Genomic DNA, 13,598 nt, shown 5'->3' on the forward strand with positions numbered 1-13,598 from the left:
GGAGGACCTCTAGGACTCACACACTACCTACTTATGCTGCAAAAACACCTGAACCCATATACATCAGTTCAGTCTCATCACTCACTAGTTCTTGAATATTCCATGATCATTTCCACTTCCATGTCTTTGCTCATGCAGTTTTGCCAACTTGGAGTCCCTTCCTTTCCCACGCTTCATCTCATTTTCTTTTGTCTTCTTCTTCTGCCCTCTCCTCCCCTATAGCAGGCCACCACATAAATAAGCAAACTCCATTGTTTTTCATGTCAAAATAATAAATTAGAAACACTAATGGTATATGGTTCTTCTGCCAAAAGATATTATGTTTCTCACTGTGGTAGGACACGAATTCTGCATGGATTCTTTAGCAGTAGTCTTAACATATACGCCATGGATTTGTCTAGTCTGTCCATATACTCTTATCTGGGCTTCCCGATTGTAGAAGAAAGGAGATTCTCTACGGGATGCAGATATAATCAGTCACATAGCTGCTTTTCGCTTCAGAAGGAGCTAAGAGGGAAAAGAATAAGTGAAGGATCTAAGAAAAGGTGATACACAAATTGAACAAGCAGAAAGGAGCCAGGACCAACACATCTTCATGATAAAACAAAACAAACCAAACCTCAACAGATTTGGAAAAGAAGGGAATTTCCTCAACCTGATAAAGGGCATTTACAAATAACCCACAGATAGCATCATACTTAATGGTGAGATTGAAAACTTTCCTCTTAAGATCAGGAACAAGACATGAATGTCTGCTCTAACCACTTCTATTCAACATTGTGCTGGAGATTCTAGCCACAGCAACTAGGCAAGAAAATGAAATAAAAGGCACCCAGATTGAAAAGGAAAAAGCAAAACTATCTCTATTAGTAATTGACATGATTTTGTACATAGAAGCAAACATGGAAATAATGGGAATTGCCCAAAGCACAGAGATGATATCACTGAAATAACAGCAATGTCTTATATTTATGTAGTGTTTTACAGCTTCCGAAGAGCTATGCATCATTTTATCTTCATAACCATCTGTAAGGTAAGTATTATTATTGTCTCATACCACAGATGACAAAATCAATACTTAGAAAGTGATGTATTTGTTAGCCAGTTACTAAATGTTATAACTATCACCCAAATTTCCAGCCCTAGGACTCTAAGTCAGTGCTTAATGGTTGCTTGGTTTCTTATCTCTTAAGAGCATCATGGTCCAATAGAGGTTCCTGCAATGGTGAAAATGCTCTATATCTGCATTGTTTAGTACAGTGGCCACTAGACATGAATGGCTACTGCATACTTGAAATCTGGCTAGGACAACTGAAAAATTGAATTTTTAATTGTATTTAAAATTAAATTTAAATAGCCACATGAGGCTAGTGGCCAACACGTTGGACAATGTAGCTCTAGAGACTTAGTCCTTGCTCTGAATCAGACATTCCTCCTCAGGGTTCTATCCTCAGAGTGGAAAACCTATGTGCGATGCTTCATTGATTGATGAGTAATGTGTGTAGTAGCATACAGACAGACAACCCACCCATGAGAATGATCACAAGTTGCAGTACATCCTTAGAAATACCTATGATTCTGCAACATAGAAACGTGTAAGAGTGTTCTAACCAACCAAACATATAAAAAATGCTTTCCTAACAGCTATAGCTTAGCATTTATTAAGGAGTGAGGTCAGAAATAATACAGCCAAAGTGACTATATATATTTTTCCTCTCTTAAGCTACTTCAGTGAATTCTTGCTTCTAACTCTACCCCTACAGATTTGGCAAATTGCTTGCTCTTTTTTAAATACTTCCTTCATGTTTCCACCTTTATACTTTGTCTTGGGCCGTCTTTTCTTCTGAGAATGTCTTCCTCCATTTCCACAAATACAAACATGACCACATCTTTAAAGCCCTAACTCCAATCTACAATGTCCGGGAAGGCTTTCTTGCCTAAGCTGGATGGCATTTCTTCATCAGTCTCATTTGTAACATCTAGTATTCTGACCACATGTTAGAGTTTTATGTGCATATCACATTTCTGATTAGACCCAGGGTAAGCAAACTACAACTCATGAACTAAATCTGCCCATTGCGTGTTTTTGTAAATAAAGTTTTATTGGAACACAGCCATACATATTATTTTACATATTGTCTATAGCTGCTTTTGCCCTACATTGGCAGAGTTGAGTAGTTGCAGCAGAGACAATCTGGCCTGAAAGCCTAGTATATTTCTTATCTGGCTCTTCACAGAAAGTTTGCTGATCTTGTATTACTATAAGCTTCTGGAATGGGCTATTGGAATTATATCTGATTTATTTTTTTAATCTTCACAAAATCTAGAGTATTGCTCTACACATAGCAGTAAAGTCATAAATATTTTAAATGAATTTTTTGTTTATAAGGAATTAATAGTAATGTCTGCTTATGTATATCAATTTTCTATTTGCAAACATTATCCCAACCAATTTCCCACTTACTCAAGATAACTTCCCGACACAGAGAAAGTAGGTCTCATTATCTGTATCGTACACCGTGAGAAATTATGACACAAAGAGAGGCTTGCCTATGGTCACAGAGCTAGTAAGGAGCTGGAAAACTGGGTCATAAATCCAGATCTTCTGATTTCTGGTTCTGACCTTCCTCATTCTGCCTCTCAGTGCTTATCTGCTTTCCCTTAAATTGAACTAAGATGCCGACAAAACCCAAAATAAAAACGTATATATTTATCTAGCTAGTAAATTAATAATCATGGCCCACATAAGCCAAGCTTATTTTTAATAGAAATGCACCTATTTTTATGGGAACTAGTCATTTTAAAATATTTTTAGATTAAAAAAATAATTTTAAAATAAAATTAAAAAATTTAAGATGTAAAAAGCTTTGCAAAAACTAAGTTTCCCCTCAAAAATGGAGGGAATTTTTTTTCAAAACTTCAAAAAATACAGAAAATGTACATTTCCCATGCTGGTCACACTGATTCTCCCTGCCCCGTTTGTCCTCCTGACAAAGGCAGCTGTGCTCTCTTTCATTCAACATCTTAAAGCTATTGACTTCAAGTTAGTAGCTATCAGATTAAACCATAAGTAAGAATAATACGCCACAATGGTATGTTCAGTCTGCCCAGGCCAAGTTTATCTAATTCAAGTCCATTATCTGCTCAGCAACACTCCTTTACCCTTCAGTATCGATTGTTTACACAGCTTATATGAAAAATGGGGAAAAAGCAGAGTGGTAAGAATACAGGACATTTGTTTTATTTCTTCCTGTAAAAACCTTCTGACTTTATTCTAAATATATTAAACAGTAGACTCATGAATTTTTAAACAATATTTGTAATGTCTTTGCATTTATATTAGATAACTACATTGGTTTTGATACACAAATAGGATTTTTTTAAATGCCCCTTTCTCTGAAATGGGTCACATTCTTTACAGTTATGGAAAGTCTACTTATTTCTCTCTAGTGAGAAAGAATGGATTCATTTTTGAGCCTCTTTGAGGTGTTACAGTCAGTTTAAATTATGCACGCAACTTAATACAAATGAAAGGTTTCACTATAAGCAGGTGGTTCTCTGAGCTAGAGGCGATCCTACTGGCAAAATACATATCATGAAGTATGCATTCAACTCTCTGTGGGCAACCAATAAATGTTTATAGACGAAAAAACTATGTCTATTTTTTTAAAGCAAAAATTAATATTTTTTAAAGCCACTGTGATAAGGGTTATTAGAATGTCTATAAACTCAGGAACATATGCTTAATGCAGATGTGACCTAGTTTCCTGGTTCATCACAGTAAAGGCCTTTGGGCTAGTGGGGCCATGGGCTGGACCCCAAAATCTTAATTCTTATTACATGGGGCTACCCTGTTGTCTTTTACATTTGCTTTTGTAATCTATCTTGGTGTATTTATTTATACTCTGCCTTCTGAGAATGACTTCAAACAATGCAAAGGCACATATAATACGTTTGAGATTAAAATGAGCTTAAAATTAAAAAAAAAGAAGCATCTCTTAGCCCACATGACATTACTGTGACATGATGCGTGATGTGAGCCAAAGACTAAAAGTGTATTGTGAACTCAAATTGGTCCTCCCACAGCCTCTGTGCCTAGAGTTCTGATGTCAGGCAAAGCTGGTGACAGATGATAGAGCCAGATCCCCTGGGATCGAATCCTGGTTCTGAATTTGAATATGCACTACCATGCCATGTGACCTTGGCCAAGTGTCCTCTCCTCTCAACACCTCAGTTTCCTCAGGCATAAGTCAGGGATATTAAATGTACCCACCTTAATTCACACAAGGTGTTGGAACGGTACCTGGCACAAAGAAAGCCCCACTCTATCAGCAAGTAGAAGGGGTATTAGTACTAATCATAGTAATGTTTCTGCCTGGCAAGTAGTGACTCAGGAGTACAGTCTCCCTTGGTCAGTGTAAACCACCTAAGTGTGTTTTTGATGCCCTCCCCATTTCCTGTTTCCTTCTCAGTGTATCTCTCCTTCCTCCTCTTAATGGTGAGTGTCCTTACCCTCCTAGCACTCTTCAGGGCGAAGGTCCCATCCTGTGGCTACCAACAGACCAATCCTTACTCTTAGCTGATTGTCATCAATCCCTGCTCAGAATTTAACATCATACATTTTATAGCTACACCCTTAAAGCATATTTATGTCACCTAAGTGACACAGATACAGAAGACTGAAAAGCTTTTAATCTTGATAAAAGCTTTCTGTTGGTATGATTACTAGCAGCAGGTTGGAAATTTCAGGCTACTTTCTTTTTCTTTTTTTTTTAAGATTTCGTTTTCCTTTTTTCTCCCCAAAACCCCCTGGTACATAGTTGTACATTTTTAGTTGTGGGTCCTTCTGATTGTGGCATGTGGGATGCCACCTCAACATGGCCTGATGAGTGGTGCCATGTCCACGCCCAGGATCCGAACCGGCAAAACCCCGGGCCAGCGAAGCTGAGCGTGCAAACTTAACCGCTTGGCCCTGGGGCCGGCCCCCACAGGCTACTTCTTGCTCTTGACCTCACACACATTTCTTGGTTAATCAGTGGGCGCTGAATTAGAGAAGGCAACAGTATGCAGCTAGAGGAGCTAGGGGGAGGTACAGGATGCATTTGGACTGCAGCATTTGCCAGGGAAAAGATCCTGGAGGACACATCCAAGGGCATCCTGGGTTTTAGAAATTCCGGCAGAACCCTGTCTGAAAGGCTCTGGCATTAGAGCTATTTGCCTCATCTTGGCAGTACCTCTTGGGGCAGCCATGGGAAGGAGTAGAAAAAGGGGATTCTAACTGTTCTGGTATCTATTGCTATATAAAGAATGACTTCAAAACTCAGCAGTTTAAAATAATAACAAAAATTTATGTTGCTCCTGAATCGGCAAGGTGGGCAGGGATTAGCAGGAAGGCTTCTCTCTGTGCCACATGGTGGCAGCTGGGGCAGTTCTATTGACGCTGGAGGATCCAGTTCCAACATGGCTTACTCATATGGCTACCAAGTTGGTGTTAGCTGTAATCCGGCCTCAGTTCTCTCCATGTGGGCCGTTCCACAGAGCTTCTTAGGCTTCCTCACAGCATGAAGTCTAGGTTCCAAGAATGGGTGTTCCAAGAGGCAGGAAACAGAAACTTCATGTCTCTTAAGGTCCAGGCCCAGAAACTGGCACAGCAACATCCCACTGTGTATTATTATTCAAGCCATCACAAAGCCCACTCAGATTCAAGTAGAGGGGACATAGAATCTTCTTCCAACAAGAGGCATGCCAAAGAATTTGTGGCCATCTTAACTTGCCACACTCAATTGTTTTAAGTAGAAGAGGAGAAGACTAACTGGAACTCATAACCTCTCTCTCCTACTTCTCCATCACCTCAGCAAAGCAGGGGAGCTGCGATTGGCTACCTCATAATGATGGAACCCTTCCTCTAGCCTCAAGACCACAGAAACCCTTTGGACTTCAGGTTGTCATATTTTGGGATCCTTTCACTTCGGGTTTCTGGTATCCCTTTGAAAAATCTACCTCCTGCTTTCCTAAAATTGATGGTCTCTGTCTCTCTGAGTAAGATTAAATTGTAAAACCAAAATGTTACAGCTGTGGGGAGGGAGAGAGAGATGCAAAGAAATGTGCTGTGTCTCTTTCTTCCAGGGGATGGCTGGACTTTATCAGCCACCAGGTGATTATGAATTTTTGGTATGCTTCAAAATGATGACATTCTCCAACTACACATTTACAGACACAATTCAACTAAAAACAAAAATTGGCTATTTTGGTGGTTTTTCTGGTAGTAAAACCATTAACATTACATTTATTTAGCCCAAGGCAATTGAGGCATGTAAAAAATTCTTGTAACACAACCCTGAATTTAAAGATATCAGAGAAATCTTGTTTTCAGTTATTTCTGCTTCAGTATAGATTATATCTATTAAATCCTTCTGTTCTTAAGTGAAAATTTGTACATAACTAAGCCCGAGGGCTATTTTGCTAACAATCAACTTCCATTGTGAGATTTTATAATGGGCTTAAAGAGCAAATGTTCAGTGTGCGATAAAATTAGTTTTTGAAATCGTAGGTTTGAGTGGGCCAGAAAATCAAAAGAGTCAGAGGACTCTCTAATAATGTGTGAAAGATAAAGCTGATTTAGATGTAGGGACCGAAAGCAGTGACTCCTGTGGGAAGTCTGCCTTTGTCTGGAAGAGAGGCAAATGGGTTCATTGTACCAAGGCTATAATCATTTTACCATTTCTTCTAACAGCCTGAAAATTTTCTTATAAAGATCAGGCTCTTAAAATTTACCCAAAGGGAAAAAAAGAAGCTTCAGAGGCTAATGACTAATGATTTCTTCTCTAAAAATAAACCCACTTTTGAATGTGGCAGCCTGGGAGGAGACAGAACTGCTCACATAAGCATGAAGTTAGGATGCTTGAGTAACAGAGTCACAAGCCACCCCTTCCCCACTTGGCACCAGTCACAGGGTTTTCTGTCATACTTTGGGAACCCTCCCAAATCATGATGGGCTCGCTGAAGCCATCATTTCACATCAGACCCAAAGGCATATCAGTTCTCTCCGCAGAGCTCAGAAGGATGACATAATGCATTTGGTGAAGGCTCACATATCTGTTAAAGGATGATTCATCGAGGTAAAAACTAGGACAATAAATTTCTATAGAATGGTTCTGTATCTCCAGGTACTTAGGGATTAAAGGAAACACCGGAAATAAAATAGACTCTGTCTAGACTGGAAAAAAATATGATAAAAATGAAGTAAAATTAAGAGAATCAAGCAAATGATTATCTTGCCACAAGTTCTTCATGCTGGGGATTCTCAATAATGGTCAAGCTTAAGTTCAAATATAAACTGTCAACCTGGGATGGGATAGCTGTGATTTAAGCAAGTACTACTCAAAGTGTGGTCCGCGCACCAGCAGCATCAGCATCACCTGGCATGTTAGAAATGCAAATTCTTGGGCCACACCCCAGACCTACTGAATTAGAATCTCTGTGGGTGGAGTCCAGCAATCTGTGTTTTACCAGCCCTCCATATGATTCTTAATCATGCTACAGTGTGAGGAGCCCAATTCAGACTGTGGATAGAGGAAAAATAATAAAAGAGACATTTGGTTTACTCTGCCTTAACTCTAAAGAATGCATAATAAAGTGAGGTGTAATTCATTGTCATTTAGGTATTTAGGAAATTGCCTAAAGTTTGACAGGAGCTGAATAAATGCTAATCAATGAAACTTGACAAGTTCACAGATCAGTTACAAAAATCATTTGTCCCCAAATTACTGATGGTGTACTCCACACATCAGGAAATGGTGACGAAGATTATGCATGGGGTGCTAAGGATCTAAACAATGTGAGGAAGAAGTCAGGCAGAGTGCTGGTTCCTACTCCTGGGAAGGGCCAGCAGAGCATGGTTCCTACTCCTGGGATGGCGGAGCGCCTGGCCCTAGTACAGAGGCCAAGACGCTGGGTTGGGTTGGACAGAACCTGTTCCCCTGGCAGTGAGAGGCAGCAGGACCAGACAGTTCACATAGATACAATCGAAGATCATGGACAGCAAGCAGAAACACACAATTAGAAGCTTAAAATCTAACCTGTTCCAATTTGTTCCCATTTTTAAGTGGCTCAACACCAAGGTGATAAACAATATAAGGGCTGGGGGCCTAACTTTAATAAGTGCTGGCTCATAGTGTGGTGTGGGCCAGGCCTGATGGTGAATATAACCAGACAAGTACTGTGTGGGCTGTATGGCAATTAAACAAGGCAATGTAAATCAGAGATCATGTTCAAAATTGTTAAGTATACTGTTTGTGTGTCCAAAGCAAGGAAACTGCCATTCAAGTGTTCCACAATGACAGATGAGCAATGACAAGTGCCAGTTGAATCAGAATTCTACTGCTTCAGGTTGGAAGCAGGATTCACCTGAATCAGACTGGCAGACCTTGGCCCAGGTAGATGTCCTCTATCTTACCTAAATAGAGCTCTGCTTTAGAGCAGTGGCTCTCAGTCTCTGGAATTTTTAATACATAATGACGTCCAGGCTCAGATAAATTTCAATTGTGTAGCTGAAGATGGGACCCAGGAGTATTTTTAGAAGGCTCACCGAGTCATTCTATTATGCAGCCAGCATTGAGAACCAAGGGGAGGGGAAGGGAGGGGAGTAAAAGCCAGTCCTGGCCCAGCACGCCTTAGGGAATGTAGTTGGAGGGAGAGAGGGGACAGATTCGTAACTGGAACCTCAATTGTGCCAGTTAGGAACCCATGTGCCTGAAACACCCAGACTCAATCAGTTGTCTGCAATCTGAGATAAAGTATAATGAAAAAAAATATGTATTTCATAATATTAATGATGTGTTTGGGTGATGGTGGGCAGATAAAAAAGGCACAGTAAGAAGAACCAGAATCAGGTGACAAATGGGGAAGGTGACTAACAGCTGTTGAACTGAATGAAACTGATGGGTGTATATGTACCACGCTCTAAGTAAGGTACTATAGATCTCTTTCCTCAGTCCTGTGACCGTCCCTGTGAATCCTATTATATCCCTATTTTACAGATTAAGAAATCAAGTCTTACATAAGGTAAAGCAATTTGCAGAGCTAGCATTCCAAATCAACCCTCTCGGATCTCTGACCTTCTTCTACTATCTCGGGTTGCTACAGGTAGGAACACCAGGGGAAACCCAGCTCAATGCTGCTGCTGCTGCTCCTGGGTTGTTGCAGTTTTTGAGTTTGAGTTCCTGGAATGGGTGGGGACTTGATAAGAGTAGCTTAATGCCAAAGCAGCTTCTAGAATAGTTGGTAGATACCTACTGAGTCCTTGCTTCTTTTACTAAAACTCCACTCAGTAGGAGTCTCAGGGCCTGGGTCTTTGGGAGAGAAACTCCCATTCCGTCCTCTGTAAGTGGGACTACTGGAATGCATGTTTACTGCAGCAACTTTAGTAAATATGTTATGTCAACATGTCTACGTGTTCTGAATCCTACCTCTCTAGGCTTGAGAAACTCAAACATGCAGGCTTCAGCCTTGCGTCCCCAATGCCTAACACTATAAGACACATAATAACTTCTTAATAATGGTCTGTTGAATGAATGAACAAATGAATGAATGAATAAATACAGAGCTGACCCCTCAGGGGATTCCTTCTCCAGTTTCCAAGAGATTTTTTTCATTCATTCAACAAACATTTATTGAGCGCCTACTATGTACCATGCACAATTCCAGGAAGTGGGGATATAGCAATGCACACAAACAAAGGCTCTCAGTTGTGAACACTATTGCACTCAGATTAAGGGCCTAAAAATTGGGCATAAGGTAGAGAGGAATAAGAATGTAGTATGACAGCTTTTAACTTCGAACATTACTTAATTTTACTTGGCTTTTCTGTTACATATTTGCTTTAAATCAGTCCATGGCATTGTCCTGCGATTAGAAATACAATTCTAGGAGTAATACTATTGAGTTTCTTGGAATTGCTGACTTGACACACAGTCAAAGCCTGCCCATGAACAAGCCTAGGAAAATAACGGATTCTCAGACCCACATGAGCAGAAGCAGGCAGGCTATTGCTCCTGTATATCATTTGAGCCATATAAAGGGGAGTGAGGGGTCCAAGAACTCACTGGAGAGAGAGAAAGTTAATTAAAACACATCCTTCATGTCCAGAATTTGGGTAATAAATGCTCTGCAGAATACACGGAGAAGTCAGTCCAATGCTCTGTGGTCACATTTTGCATCTTCCTCTCCAGCATTATGATAATGGGCCTCCAAGGATCTGCCTAATCCTGTGTTTAACACAGAGCTTTGTGTGTCAATGGATGCTCTGCTGGTCCCTGGGAAGAGTGAGAGCCACAATTATTATCATTTACTTCCTAGATTCTGGTTACACACAGACATTACATTCATGGCCCACTCTAGATCATATTTTCTGAAAGCCTAGGCATTGGGTCTAGTCTGTTAATGATGGCAAGTCAGTCTTTATTCAAAACCAATAATCTTTGGGAAAAGCCGATGGGCAGATGATTAATTCAATGGCCATTCTGAAGAATTCATTTACAGGGAGGAATTCCAGAAGTCTCGTTTAATTACAAAGATAAAAATGCATCAATTTTGCAAGTCAAGTCATTCCGGCAAGCCTCTAATTCAGAGGAAAAATTCAAAATTGAAAATTGGTGTTCTGAGTGTACCAGATAGGATGACTTCCCCCCTCCTCTTTAATAGCTTGATTGCTTTGTGTGTTCGTTTGTTTTCTAACAATGTTGGTTTCTTTGTGATTCAGGCACTCTGGGTTGGAAGAGATGGTTCAGCAACATTGTTTTCCTAAATCAATATTTGTCCACACTCATAAAATAGCTGAGAAGTATACGGTCATTTATATAGTCCCTTCTTTCTCCAGGTTGCCTTCTTTCTTAATGTAAACTATCTATCACCTATCACCTTCCTACATTTTCAATTACGCTTCTGTGTGATTGTCAAGTAAATCATCAGAAAAGGCAACTAACTGAAACTCCTGCACTTCCAGCTCAGTTCAATTTCATGTAGTCCACCTTAAAGGAATATGAGGCATCATATAACGGATATGGTTGTCTCAGTCTCTGTTACAGCAGCTAGCACAACTAACCTCAACTAACGCAAATGCCCACTCACTAAGTATAGGTACTGTGCCAGGGAGCTGTGTGTATGTGGAGAGATCCACCAGCCTCTATCTGAAACTCTTAGGTCATATGCATACCTGAATTCATCCTTTTTCTTCTCATTTTAGAAAGGTGAGCAGTGCATATACCATTTATCACATAAGCCATCAGTAGAGTCCAGAACAGCATGTTATACTTAAGCACATTTATATTTCTGCAGATAAGTGCACCAATATTCACACTTGGCAAGATAAAGACTATAAATAGATTCACGTCTGTTTTTTAAATGCATCCAATGAGTTACAAATTGTTTCAAGTAGGAAAGTAAGATTTACAGATAAAAGAACCATTCTTCCAACAAACTTTTATGGTGCCAGGGGTTCAAGAAAGGAAAGACACAGTTTTATAGGGAAGGAGCTCACAAATGCGTAAAGTGTGTGATAAAGGAGCTAGCCAGAGGGTGGTAAAGTTGCAGAGAGAAAAGATGCCAAATCTAGTTTGGATGTTTGGGAAGACTTTCCAGCGGAGAGCGATGCCTGAGCTCAGCCTTGAATAGTCTGAATGTAATCTGAAGAAGGGAAGAGAGAGGGAAGAATGTTCTAGGCAAGGAAAATATGTTCCAAGGTAGCTACTATGATCAGGAAGGACTGAGTAGAGGATGCTCAGAATAAGCTGAACTCAGCACCATGTTCGACAATTTCTCTACAAGCAAACCACCTATTTTCTATTATGATACTACACTTCTTCTGTTAAACATTGCTGCATATTTATGTCAAAGTAGCCTTTTACTACACCTTAACGGACCTTACCTTTGTTTCTCCTGCATAATTCCAATCACTGTTCTGAGGATACTTTAAAATAAGAATTGAAACTCAAATAAGCAAATCTTTGGCTTACATACCACCTCACCTCCATGTAACTCAAAATCTTTACAGATTTCACAGCTCTACTCTATGCCAAATTAATTGGGAAAAAATAATCCAAACTTGTATCAAAACCCACAGAAAAGATTTCATGTGGTAGGAGCAGAGAGTGGGTATAGCTGAGATGGTAAAATAACTCAAGTAGGTAAGATACAGTAAAGTGGGTTTTTAAAACTATCATTGGAACAGGCGATTTGGTATAATTCAAAAATAATAAATCTGAGAAGGCATATCATTTTATCACTTCGAGCTTAATTCTCAAACATGGGCCTTTTAAATGTCAGTAAGTAGAGTTGTTTTCCTCAAAAAGTGGAAGAGAATTCAAAGCATAGAACATCTTCTCAGGATGTGCTCAGTGTGTTAACAAGGAAAGACTCATCTTTACCACTTTTTGAATATCACTGATGGGCTCCAAAGACAGACATAGCCATCAATGGCATTCACAGATGCTCATAATCATTTTAAGAAGAGGTTTTTAGTTGGGAGAGCTGTGCTCCATTTGCTAATTGCTTCCTCTGCCTGTTTCTCTGTAATCTCCCATTCACACTTGCTTTCTGCCTTTTGAGAGTCTCTGATGTGCTCAGCAGCAGGAGATGCAGGCCCAGTTCCCCGGTGATTGTTACAGGTGTACGTGTCACTTCGCATGTGCTAACTCATCTTGCCGTGGTGAATTTGTCGGTAACGTCTATAACTTCCCTCATCAAGTTTCAAATATGTCTTAATGACATCTTGCGAGAACAGCTGCAACATGCCCAATGTTATTTGTAGTATGTATTAGTGTATGTTCTTTTGTCAGAGTTGCTAAAAAAACGTTTATTCAACTTGAAAGTTTTCTGATTCAATTATTAATTTTATTGTTTCCTTATTAAAACTCTATGTTAATTTATGGAGTTGGGCCATTTCTAGATCTCTTTCTTCCTTGAGTTTCTTTAGAACTCTTATCATAGAGAAGTAGCAAGCTGAACTATTCAGTTTTCGTCTGGTATAGGTAGCAAGGTCTTTATTGCGTTTGGATTGAGTGGAGGTCATGGACAAATATGGCAAACCTCAAGGGAGCCCTGTGGACATGGGTAGAGGCAGGATGTTGGCACCCAGGATAAAGTGACGTGGTAGGTGGGGTAGTTCCACAGGTGACCATCTATCACTGGAGCCCTCTCCAGGAAGTAGCGTGTGGAAGGGCTTTCTAGATGAGATCCTTATACACCAGCAGTCCGATGATAACTGCTATTTACTGTGTGTCCCTTAGATATACGAAATTATGCAAAGACTAATAGCTCATTTAGATAGGGATCCTGAGCTATCCTCGCTTTAAAAAACCAAAGCAGATTTTTTCTCTTTTATTAAGCAAAGGAAAAACATCTTCCCATTCAAACTGAAAAGCACTTAGTCAACTAGTTCTTTTAAGTGACTGCGCAGCTGTTTCTGATGCAAGCTGTTTGGGAAGAACAAGTTCTTTCCTAAAGAAGCATTCGAAGTTTCCATAACTTTTCATCAACACTAAAAAATAAAAGTTTTGGAGGTAGGCTATGTCAAGTTGATAAAACAATCGTTTCTTCTCCGA

This window comes from Equus quagga, chromosome 10 (genome assembly GCF_021613505.1).
Source record: "Equus quagga isolate Etosha38 chromosome 10, UCLA_HA_Equagga_1.0, whole genome shotgun sequence".
Lineage (NCBI taxonomy): Eukaryota > Metazoa > Chordata > Mammalia > Perissodactyla > Equidae > Equus > Equus quagga.